Genomic DNA, 12,625 nt, shown 5'->3' on the forward strand with positions numbered 1-12,625 from the left:
CCGAGCAGCGCGCCTGCGCCGGCACGGCTCGGCCCGGCACGGCGGGGCACGGCGCGGGGCCGCCACCTGCCGGGGACCGCCGCACCGCGCCCGTCCGCACCGGCATCGGCGTCCGCACCGGCACGCGCGTCCGCACCGGCATCGGCACCCGCGCCCGTACCCGCAGCGGCACCGGCATCGGCACCCGCATCCGCACCGGCACCCGCACCGGCACTGGCACCCACGTCGGTACCAGCATCTGCACCCACAGCGGCACTGGCACTGGCATCGGCACCAGCGTCCTCACCCACACCCACGCCAGCATCTGCGCCCGCACCAGCACCCATACCCGCACCTGCACCAGCATCACCATCTACACTGGCACCCACACCCATACCCACACCTGCATCGACAACAGCATCCGCACCCATACCTGCACCAGCACCTGTACCCTCAACTGTGCCCACACCAGCATCAGCACCCGCATCTGCACCTGCCCAGCATCATGATCCACACTGGCACCCACACCTGTATCGGCAACAGTACCTGCACCAGCACCCGTACCCACACCAGCATCGAGCCGTGCTGCCCAGCCCCAGCCTCGTGCTGTCCCCCGGGTTCCTGCGTGGGCCGGGGGTGCCTGCTTGGTGGGTGCTTGCATGGGCGCAAAATAGTACTAAAAGTGCACTAAAATACTAATATAATAATAATAAATCAACACTAAATAATAATAAAATGCTCAAATAACAAAATAATTATATAATCTCTAAAGTAATGTAACATAATACAACATAACATAATATAAACCAACATAATATAAATATACTGTAATATAAATATAACATACTATAGTATCTAGATGATCTTTAAGGTCCCTTCCAACTCAAACCATTCTATGTTTCTATGGTTCTACAATATAATATAAACAGCAATGATGATGATGATGATGATGATGATGATGATGATGATGATGATGATGGCAGGGGGTAGTGGGCTCCAGCTGTGGCCGGGCAGGCAGAGAGCAAGGGTACCCCTGGGCCAGGCACCCCCCCACCCTGACTGGCCGCAGCATGGCAGTGCCCTGGGGGTGCCAGAGTGTGGGGGGCTGTTCCAGCAAGGGAACGGGATGGAGGGAGGTCTGGGAGAGGGGAAATGGTGTTTGGGCATCCTGGCACGTTTCCTTGTCGGCCACCATGCTGGTCCCTGGGGATGCTCCGCAACCCGCTCAGTCCCCAGTGCATCCATCCGTGGGGAGGGGCGCAGGTTCAGGAGTGCTGGGGCAGGGCAGCAGGACTGGCAGGGCCCAGAGACCCCCCACTTGCCACCGAGAAGCCCCGCTGGCCGTGTGGGCTGCCGGAACGCTGAAGTGTGATGGTGCCTCGGTGACACCGAGGTGGCTGTCACTTCCTGCTCCAGCGCTGCCGCCATGTACGCCACTGCAGGAAGCCCAGGCACCGGCCTCCCGCCACTTTTTGGCTCCCACTTGCATCCCCCCATCCTCCAGCATCCCCCCACCAAGGCATGGGCGACCAAAAACCAGCCCGGCCAGGAGCACAGTGCCAGCAGCTCTGGTGGCCCAGGGAGGGTCTGAATGCTTTGCTCCGAAGCCGTTGCGTGGGAAGAAATTGTGGCCAACTTCCCTGCGCTGAGTGTGATGCCCCCAGGGATGGGGAGGGGGGAACCCTTCCCACCCACCTCAGCCCCTCTTCTGCTAGATAAAGGATGAGGGCTCAAAATACAAGCCCTTCAGAGAGCCAGGGATGCTCTCCCTGGGACCAGGAAGAAGTGATGGAGATGTGAAGGGGACAAGGGGACAGGGAGAGGCAGGGGACAGAGCTGGGGAGATGCCCGTGGCCGAGGGAGCGGGTTGCAAAGCCCTGCTTATTTCCAGGTAGCACATCCTTGCTCCTACAGTGCGTGGGAAAGAGCCAGGGACCCGCTCTGGCGTCCAGCATCCCAGGGCCTTCGCAGCCCCGAGTTTCCCCTGGGACCTGGCGGGTTCACTGAGCGTTGGGAAGGTGGGGAAGGGGCTCATGCTCACCCAGCCCCCATGCAGAGCGGTACTGGGAGGAAATGAAACCAGCTCATGCATCTGTTTGCATCAGAAGCGCACCCGCAGCTGCAAGCCCCAACCCACCCACGCATGCATCAGTGCACCCACCTTGGTTTGCACATGCACCGGCGTTACCTGTGCCTGCTCACAAACGCAGCTGGGTGTGCAAGTGTGCGTGCAGGGTGGGTGCATGCACATGCCAACAGCCGGTTGCACGCCCAGCACGCACAAACCCAGCATCTATGTCCTCTGCTCGGAGTAAAGGCACAGCCCGCCAGGCTGAGCGCTCCTGTCCCGCCTGCCCTCTCCCTGCCAGATCCCATTGCTGGGGGCACAACGCAGCCCCCACCCCGCTGCTACGCAGCCCCCCACCCGGGTGGTGCACTCAGGGGTGGAACAGCCACAGGGACCAGAGACCGAGGAGAAGGGAGGTGAGACTTGGGGGGTTTTCCCTCCGGGTGTTTCCATCAGCGGGTGGGAATTTCACGTGTATTTTTTGTGTGACAGTAACTAGAAGTCCAGAAATATCCTTCCTCTCAGCACCACCGGATCCAGGAATCCTCTCTCCCCAGGATGGGGAGCAGCACGGGGCCGGTGGGTCTCAGCTCTCAGATGAAAAGACCAGGCAAGAATCCAGCTTGGTGGTGAATGGTTTCCAGTCCCAGATTTTCCCAGTCCCTCAGACCTAAGAATAGGAAAATACCCCAAAAAACACACAGCCATGAATGCTCGGAGCTGCTGGGGGTGGCAGGGGGTGGGTGTCTCCCCTCTGATGGTTTATCCCTGAATCTCCAAGACCATCAGCATCCCCAGAGATGGCTGGAAGGGTGACGCAGGTGATGGTGGCCAAAGCTGAGCCATGCAGGAGACCCAGAGGGGAATCCTCTGGGCACAGCTCGCTGCGATGTCCCTCCTGGCTGGGATTTTTCCCAGGAAGGGTCTTTGCTTGAAGGGTGGGTGATCCCCTGGCTAGAAGGGAAGGATGGGTTTGGCCACGCCAGGCAGAGAGGTGGAGGGCCACCTCCTTGCCTTGCACCAGGAGAGGGGGCCCTTCAGCTGGCGGGAATCGGCAGGAAAAGGGAAAATAATAGAAAAGGGGAAAAAAAAACCCCGAACACAAGAGAGGAGGAGCTGTGAATAAAATCCCGACCGGCTGATATTCCTCTGCTTCAGGGAGCAAAGCATGGGCAACCGCCCACCCATCGGTCTGCTGCTTCCCTGCATCCCCTGGCTGTGGCGTCCCAGTTGGGCAGCAGGTTTGGTGCCTCCAAGGGATGCAGGCGGTGCAGGCTGGAGGAGGAGTGGTGGGCAGGGAAAGGGAATGTTGCTGCCTTGGATGTACGAGACAGTGGAGAATCCGCAGGCGATGGCTGGAAACATCAGAGGCAAGCTGGCGTGAAAGCTCCCAGCTCATTCGACCCTGGAGGATTCACCTTCGAGCTGAAAAAACCCTGAAGGGAACCAGGTTTGCCTGGTTCTGTGGCTCCCAGAACTACAGGGGTGGTGTGGGACATGGGATGCTCTGCGGGGAGGGGGGGGGTGGATCAGTCTCCTATAGATCCCCCTCCCCAAATGTAGCTCCCTCCAAAAACTCCGAGCAGGGGTGAACCCCCTGGCCCTGTGCTCAGCAGCGAAAGGCACTGCTAGAGCTGGTGTGACAGATGCCACCGGAGGGCGTTCATGTCCCAAACCCCAGCGAGAGGGGACAAAAATGCTTCAGTGAATTAGAGTCCTGCGCTCCGCGCAGCACTGGCAGCCAGCCCTGGCTCTCTGGGGGCTTCTCACCCTGTGCCAGCCCCCAGAGCCCCTCGGGTGCGAGGGCAGCCTCATTTGAAGGGGTCTCCTGGGGGGCCCTGGGTTCCAGAATAGTTTTAATTAAAGCAGAAGGGGAGTGGGCTGGGGACACTGCTCTCGGTGGGTGGCTTTTCACCTCCAGCATGGGATCAGACTAGACCCACCACTCTGCCTGTGACCCCCCTGGCACCGGGGGGGTCAGCGCCAGCCCTGCGTTATCCACCCTGCTGGGACCCAGGGAGCTGATTTTAGGTGAGAGCGGAGCAGTGACCTGGGACTCCTTACAGGGCCAGTTAACAGGAGTCTGTGAGGGCAGATGAGAACCCATCCCCCTGTGTGATGCCCCCAGATCTACACTTGCTCTGCGGTAGCTGCTGCTAGCCTGCCACCACAGACCCAGCACCAGCTTTGGGGACATACAGGTGACTGCCAGCCCTGTATGACATGCATCCCGGCTGCCAAGCCCACACCCTGCTGCTGAGGCTGGGTTTGAGGACCATCCGAAATCCCAGAGACTTTTGGCTCATGCTGCCAGTGCTTGCAGCACCCAGTGGCCCCCAGCTCCATGGGGACATGTCTCCAGGGCTGCTCCCCATCTCCCCTCTCCCTTGCTTTCCCCCATGGAAAATCATGCCCATGCAAGGGTGGGGGGGCAGCCAGGCTTGAGGCTGTTCCCGGGAGCCTATAGCTTTTCTCCAGTAGTGCTTTGCGTGCAAAGAGCGGTTATCTCTGCATCTCTGTTCTTCCCTTCTTAACCTGGGGACAAACTCCATCCTTACCCACTCTCATGTTCTCTCATTAACAGGTACCTTGTACCGCTGATGACACAGGGCAATTGATCAGCCCAAACACTGTCTCCTTTCCAGAGGGAAGAGGGAGGTGAGGAGTGGGAGGAGGAGAAGGAATAGAATCATGGAACGGTGTGGGTTGGCAGGGACCTTAAAAATCACCAAGTTCCACCCCACTGCCAGGGGCAGGGACACCCCCCCCAGCCCAGGCTGCTCCAAGCCCCGTCCAGCCTGGCCTTGGGCACTGCCAGGGATGGGGCACCCACAGCTGCTCTGGACAGCCTGTTCAAGAGGGGTTCATACTGATTTAGGAGCCCTCACAGCACAGGGGCAGAGCCATGTACCAGCTCTGTTGGCTCCAGCTTTCCTCCATCCACAGGTCTAGCCTGGGTCGAGCAGAGGACCAGCATCTTCTCTGAGCCACCACAGAAGGAAACTTCACCAGGGAAAAGTCCCATCAGCTCCAGCATTCCAGAAGCTGCTCAGTCTTGGAGGCTGAGCAAAGATTTTCTCCCCCAAAAGGCAGAAACCGGCCATTATCCCCGCTGTGAAGCACTGCTCCTGGGGTTCAAGGCACGGGGGAGCCTGACTGTCCGAGGAGTGAAGCTGCAAAGAGAAAGATGAACTCCCAAGGTCTGACGGTGCAGCAGGGCCAGCAGGATGCAGGGGCAAAGCTCACCATGCTTGGAGGATCGGCTGCCACCAGCTCAGATAGACATGTCCCCAAAAGCACTGGCAGAAAGAAAAATCATGCATGGCTCAGAAATAGAGTTTAAGGTACAATTCAGAGTTTTATTTTAAGCTCTAGGGCACCAAGGGTGGAATTTTTGACATCAAGGGATTGTCATCAGTGTTGGGGACAAGCAGCAAAAGGGAGACACCCAAGAGTTAATCCCCATGGGGAGATGATTCCTGATAACAGATCTCACAAGAGAATAAACAAGCAGCCAAAGGAAAGAAGTTAGAAATAAAGGATGTGCTTTTATTGAGGAGGGTCATTAAGTGTTGGAGCAACTTGCCCCTCTCTTCCATCTGGGAGGAAGAGTGGTACCTCTAGCCTGTTTTGGGGCTGAGTACAGGAGGGGAGGACATGCCACCACCCCGAATGCTGGCACCAGGCAGGTGTCTCAGCTCGAGGGAGGTGTGTGGCTGCCTGAAGTCTTTCCCTGTGGGAATGAGGGAGCTGGGAGCAGCCCCCGCTTTGGAAGAGGAGCTGAAGCTCAGCTGCCATGGCTGGTCTGCTGACTCATTTTAAAACCGACAATAAAAGCAATTGGCCGTGGAGTGATAAAAGCTCCTCTGACTTATCACCACCCCAATTTCAGTATCACAGCACTTGCAGGCTGCTTGGGGAGTAATTGGATTGCTTAATTGAGGAAGATCATTAGGGGAAAGCAAAGATAGGGGAGCTGGAGTCCCTTACCTTCTCTGAGCAATTGGGGCTTTCATGATGCTGATCGATGGATTTGTTTATCAGGAAGAAATGAGGAAGAGGAGGCGGTGAAGAGCTGAGATCCTGCACCTTGAAGCGAGCAGGGTGCCCCCATCCCTTTCTCACAGAGGGTCCCTGGCTGGGGGGATCTGGGGGTGGAGCTCTGCTCCAGAGCAAAGAGCAGTGCAGGGCTGAGCGACCTGGTTTGATGCTCAGCCTGTGCTCGCTGCTCTCCTCCCTGCATGCTGGAGGCTGCCTACACACCCGGCAGGGAAAGCATCTGCTGAAGGAGCCTCCTTGGCTTTGATCTTCCAGCCATATTGTCCAGGAGCAGGCAGGAGGCCTGGGGATGGGGTTGGGGTGGCAGGGCTTGAAGGGGCAGTGTGGCTGCAGCACCCCCAGCAAGAAAAGTGGGACCTCACCAGGGGTCACTGGGCTCTTGGACGGGCCAGCATGTCCAAGGAGAGGTGTGCGTGCAGGGACATCAGACCAGGGTCTCAGGACATCCTCCCACCTGTGCAAGCTGCCTGGAAAGGTCTCTTGCATGTGATGTCTCCATTGGCATCCAGGGGAGGGGAGAGATGCCACCTGAAGATGGGGCTTTATAAAGTGGGGTGTTTTGCCTCCAACGCCACAAAGAGAAGGGCTGCGTGGGGAGGGATAGCCACCTGCCCATTTCTCTTCCCCTCGAGCCTCTTCCCTTTCCCTTCTCCATCCTGATGCTGGGGTGACTCTTTCTTCCAGGTCTCTGGTCTCCAGGCTGTACCCGCTGGTACTGGCAGCCGTGTCCCCGGTCAGGCAATCAGCCCCTGATAAATGTATCTCAGGGAGACCTTCCACCACCAAGGGGCTGTTTCACCTCAGTGATGTTAATATTAATCTGCTTATCTGCCCGGCGGCTATAAAACACTCATCTCCAAAGGGAAAAAAAATAATTCCCACCCTTCTTTATAACTGCACTTGCTTATTTCGGGCCTTATCGGTAAACACAGGCAGAGTCACGCAACAGCTTCAGAAAACGGGGCCTCTGGTCCTACACCAGCATCAGCCTGGCATGGTCTCACTGCAGCTGGAGTCACTGGGCCAAGTCCATGGGAGCCTCTCCGCCCCACAGGGATGGTGTGAGGCGCTGCCACTGAGTCCCTGCTGGTCCCAGTGCTCTTCTGAATCACCAAGTCAGGCACTGAGAGACCCATGCCCAGGAAGATCCCACCTTACCTTCCCCTGCAGCAGACGAATGCCAGCTTTGGGATGTCCCTAGTGGAAAGGTGGTTCTTGACTCTCTTGTCTTGACCTATGGCCCTTGTCATGTATAACGGAGACGTTATTTGGCTGATGGACCTCATGGGCTGTCCTAAACCATCCTTCTACTTTTCCTCCAAGGCTTCTGATAGCCTTGATAGCTCAAACCATGGTTTGGACCTCCCAGTCCTCACCTTCTCTTTTCCTGCAATATTTTGATTACAACATTAAACAGTGAAGACAAAGCCGGCACAGCATGGAGCGAAGCTGCCTGGGCTGGTTCAATGAATTCAGGTGGGTCTGAGGCTGTATCGTCTCAGTGTTTCATCACAAACTGGTGACCGGGCAGGACCTGGACACTCAGAGACAAGGAGCTACTCCTTTTCATTCGGGCTTGTTTAGCGGGTCTGAACACCTCCCTGCTCTAGCTGGAATCTCCCTGAAGTCTTGGGCAATCAGCTTCCCTATTTTCTTCCCCAACACGCTCTTTTGTTTCTGTCTCTTCTGGGAAGCTTTTGTGCATTGCTTAATGAGTGATTGGTATTGGGAGCTGCACGGAGCTTTCATCGGTCAGGGGCTATGGCTGAGCATGGGAACAGGTTCAAGAGCAGCACCCGTTGCACCTGATGGTTATACTTGTTCCAGTATCATCGCTTGCCAGGTACTGCGGTGGCTGGCTAAGATGGCACTGCATGCAAGTGGAAGAAAAGGAGGCACCTGGCTCTGCTGGCATGGGCTGACTGGCAGCCAATGTAAACTCTTCGGTCTGAGTCAGAGGAAGTCCTGTTCTCGTTCTTTGCCCCGTTGTGAAAACACCCTTGCTCCAGTCCAGAATCCCAGCAGCTTGACTTTCTCAATAGCAAGGAGTAAAGGTGTCCTTCCTTGTGTCCTTCAGGGCCTTCAATGACCATGGTGAAGGAGGCTGAAGGTGGCTGAAGTCCTCCAACACGCTGGTCCCTCCATAGGGGCTTTGCTCCAGCCCAGTTCATTTGAAGGATCCCTCTCATTTTTCTGAAGAGAGTAACCTGAGCAGCAGGAGAACCCCTGCTGCAAGGCTGTCTGACAGATTCTCAAAGAGGCACTGAAGTGCTTTGAGCTTCTTTATGGACAAAGATAAACTCTTGAATGGGATCTTAGAGTGACATGATAATTCAGCTAGGTGATGAAAAATGTAGTATAGAGACAAGGGAACAAGATGTCCTTAGAGGACTTGGAGATGTATTAGCATTTTTCCAAGATTTCCAAGGGGTTTTTTTCCCTGCAGACACATCAACGATGAAGGTAAATTTCAACCATTGAAAACTTGTCCCAGTTAGTCCAGAAACAGTGGTACTGGCTGGACCTCAATAACATCCTCCTCCTCTCCACCCAAGCTTTGGGCATCAGTTCATCCAAGATTTTAAACATGGATGGGGGCCACAGGAGTATGGCATGGGTGGGCTGTCCTTCAGCTGTCGAAGCGTGATTCTGAAAGGATACAGCCCAGTGGTACTCAGACGGTCTGGTTTGGGGTATTTTCCCTTTCCCTCTAGCGAAAGACAGTTCACATGCCCCATAAACGTGCTTTGTGGTACTAAGACTAGATATGATGGAATATCCAGCATTTGATGGAATATCCAACACTAGAAATGCTGGAAAATGAAAAAGGCAAGAAATGCTACACAGTGAACAAGATAGAAAAGGAGTTTCAGTGGCTTCGGTTTATTGTATCATCCCGTAAAACTGTACCAGTCCCAGCTTTGCCGCAAGGACACCCAGGTCCTTGCCCCCCAGCAACGTCTGGGCAGCAGATGAGCCCACTGCTCAGTCCATGCTCCTCATGGGGAAGCACTGCTTGGCTTGGACGTGTCACATCTTGTGTGCTCCCAGGGGGCAGTCCATAAAGTGACGTCATGTCCACCTTCTTGCCATCACAGACACTGAGCTCCAACTGCTGGAGCAAGGTGGAGAGGAGAGGGAAGACCTGCCACCTGGTGACTGCGCTTCCCTTTCCCCAGACTGAAAACCAGCACCTTCTCCTTATCCGCCTTGTTCCCTTGGGTCCCCTCGTCACTGAGGAAACGCTCTGGGTTGGAGGTCAGTGGATCCTTCCAAAGCTTCCTGGAGGGCAAGCATTGGATGCTGGGATGGCATCTCCTGGCCACAGGTGTGGGGGGCACTGGAAGGTGGGAGCTGTCCGTAAGAATATCCCTGAATTTAGCAGATAGCTCACGTGCTCCCTTTTCTCTTTAAAGTGGGTTGACCCCACTCCTGTCTAGGAAGGTAACTGTGCAGGAAGGGTCCTGTATGTCATGGCAGGAGGCTTTCTGCCTCAGAAGGTGCTTACTCAGCATGATTCACTTCCCACTGATGCACAAGCACACAACAGCCCTTTGGGCTATAGTACCTGTTCAACACTATGTCCCTGGTCCTGCTGGGGAGAGAAAAGTCTCTGAGAGTTCCGGAAGCAAAAAGGTTCTGCATCCTCAGGGGACTATTAGTTTGCTTCTGACACTGCTGAAGTAAGGATGTGGCCCGGAGAGATGGCTTTATGAGGGGTGGTTGCATTGTCCATGAGCTAGATTGGGCAACCGTGAGCTGGGTGGAGCATCTTCAGTGAAGGCAAGAATTGCTCTTCGGGAGCTCCTACGTTAGCCTGCACCAGGGCTGTGAGCTCCCCGTGTCCACCATGAAGCCATCACTCTACAAGTCGATAATACTCTCCCTGCCTCTCGCCCACTGCTGTTGGGGTGGCTGTCCCAAGATGCCTCAAGTCCACCTTGTCCTTCCCTCCTTTGCACCCTGTGCCCGTACCTGTGCGGGATGGTGAAGGGCAGGAAGGAGGAGTGCCTGAACATCTCCAGGATAAAGGCTTCTGTGTAGGGCAGCATGCCTCGGTCCGACAGCCTCGGTCTCCTCTCCCGGCCGATGGTCTGGTCTGTGGGAGGTCGAGAGGAGGGAGCCGGTTGGGGTCACACAGTGAGATTTGGGTTTCTATCCTGTCGGAGAAAACTTTGCTAAAATATTCTGCTCTCATGCATCCTGATTCACCCTCCGGTTATGTCAGGTTTGTATAACTTCTCTGGAATGGGGGAGTTTCCACAGAGTAACTCAAAGATAAATCAGTCATTCAATAGACACCTCCCTGAACCAGGAAAAGCCACCCTGGCTTGTGAGGCTTGACTATAAGTTGTGCCCTTTGCTTTTTCCTGAAGCCTCTTTCCAGGGCTAATGTCCCATGCTGTCTCAAGAGGTTTCTCTGGAAGGTCGAAGAAGACCAATGAGCAGAAGAACGATTGCTTGGACCCAAACTGGCTGCCTGGTGTTGGACAAAGATGTGTCAGACGGAGCTATAACATGAGGAACCTGAGAAAATCCGCAGTAGCTGAGGGACCTAGTGGGAAAAGATACCTGCTCCAAAGAAGTCGTTCACAAGGTTGATGATCTTCTACTTAGGGATCTGCACGACAATATTTGCTACCACTTTTTTCCCCAGGCACTGATCAGTGAGGGAGTTAGTGATGTCTCAGATGCTCTGAGAGGAAGAGAAGACAAGTCATGGCAGCAGAACCCACAGAGGAATGGGCGTTACTGATGCAGGGGAAGCCCAGGGTCACACAAGCTCTGGAGAACATCATCATCTTCCAGCCCTGCTGGTCCCTACCACTTTTGCAATCTGTGAAAACAAGGAGACAGTCCTGCATGGAACCTGTGGCACAGATCAGGTGTCCAACCAACAAAGTGGTCCTGTCGCACAGGGCCATGGAGGAGGAGGAGGAGGAGGGCTGCAGTGCTGGCCTGCGCATGGAGAGACTGCGGGTGAGAGAGGCTGCAGCTGGACCGGCTCAGTGCAGCAGTACCGGCAAGAACGTAGCTGCCCTTTGATGCTTGGCTGCAAGAAAACCAGCTTGCTAATAGACCAAAGAGCACGGATGCACCTCTGGTACAGGTGAGGGTCCTGCAAGCTCTGACCTTGTTGTAGGTCTTGTAGGGCTCCTGGACAATTTTCTGCAGGAAATGAAGGAATCACTCATTGAAATCTTTAAATAACCTCATGGAGCAGCTGGGAAGATACCGTAGCATGGGGATGAAGTCTGCAGGGTTGCCAGCAGCAGCCACATCCCCAAATTCATTGCCGAGGTTCACCAAGCTGAGCAGCTCTTGGTCGTTGTGCTCGTAACGCTTGCCAAAGCAGATGGCACAGATGACATTGGCCACAGAAACCACCAGGTACCGGTTCAGGTCAAAGCTCTTCTCCTCATCCATCAGCTGCAGGAACTTGGTGACCAGGTAGTCAGCCTCCTTGGAGACGTGCTCCTCCAGCAGGCAGGTGGAGGAGGACGTGGGGCTGGGGGCGATGGAGAAGGTCTTCAGGGCGTTCTGGGCCAGCTTTCTGCGGGCTTTCCACACCTCCCCCGAGTCGGGGCTGAAGGCCAGGCTCTGGCTGTTCGAAATGTATTGGAAGCTGTGGAGGTCCGGGCGCCCCATGAAGTCTTCTCCTTGCTTCACCAGCGCTTGCTTGATGGTGTCCAACCCGCTCAGCACCAGGACGGGACGGGTGCCGATCCTCACCTCCATCACGTCCCCATACTTCTGGCTCAGTCTGGTCAGGACCAGGTGCGTGTCCTTCCTCAGCTCCAGCACGTTGCCGAGGATGGGGTAGCCTTGGGGTCCTGGGGGGCTCTTCAGCTCCTTGGGCACGTGCTGCTGGAGGGACTGGAGCAGCAGGAAGACCAGGCAGAAGACGGCAGCCGCGAGAAGGACCTCAGTGGCCGAGACAGTGCCTTGGCTTCCCACCAGCGACATCACAGCCTTCATCGCTGCCGGCATGTAGGAACCCTAAAGGTGTTAACCAGAAGTGTGGTGAAGAGCCGGGATTAGCAAGAGCTTGAGTCCTGCAGATGTTCCTGATGCTGAGAAAAGGCAACAAGTGTCCTTAAACAGTTCAGGGTGATGGAGCTGTCTGTGCAGCACTTTGGGGTTTTCAAGGGCAAAAGCTGGAAACCTGTAAAGTCTCCAGACACACCCATCGCTTACAGAGGACCTCAGCCCCCCAGCACCTTTAATGGCACCCCTTCCCCTGCAGAAGACCCCAGTGCCCACTGGCACAGCCATGGCTCCTGCACAGGGCAGACAGTCTGTTTGCACTGAGGCACAGAAAACCACAGCTCAGAACAGCGCAGGGAGGCAGGAGGAAAGGACCAGCCACCCCTTGGTGAAGCTGGCCCCATGCCCACCAGCCCTGCGAGCATGTGTAGGCAGGAGGCTGGATCTGCTGGTGGCTGGGTGGCAGGGAGCGAGGGTGCCACAGGGCTGTCCTGCAGGAACACATGGCTCGCTGGGTGGGCAGGGGAGGGA

At 55.8% G+C, this 12,625-nt stretch overlaps 1 pseudogene; it reads right to left on the minus strand.

Annotated features, from left to right (window-relative positions):
• Positions 1 to 8,975: 8,975 nt before the first annotated feature.
• LOC130153005 (cytochrome P450 1A5-like) lies at positions 8,976 to 12,625 on the minus strand (annotated as a pseudogene).

This window comes from Falco biarmicus, chromosome 7 (assembly GCF_023638135.1).
Source record: "Falco biarmicus isolate bFalBia1 chromosome 7, bFalBia1.pri, whole genome shotgun sequence".
Taxonomy (NCBI): Eukaryota; Metazoa; Chordata; class Aves; order Falconiformes; family Falconidae; genus Falco; species Falco biarmicus.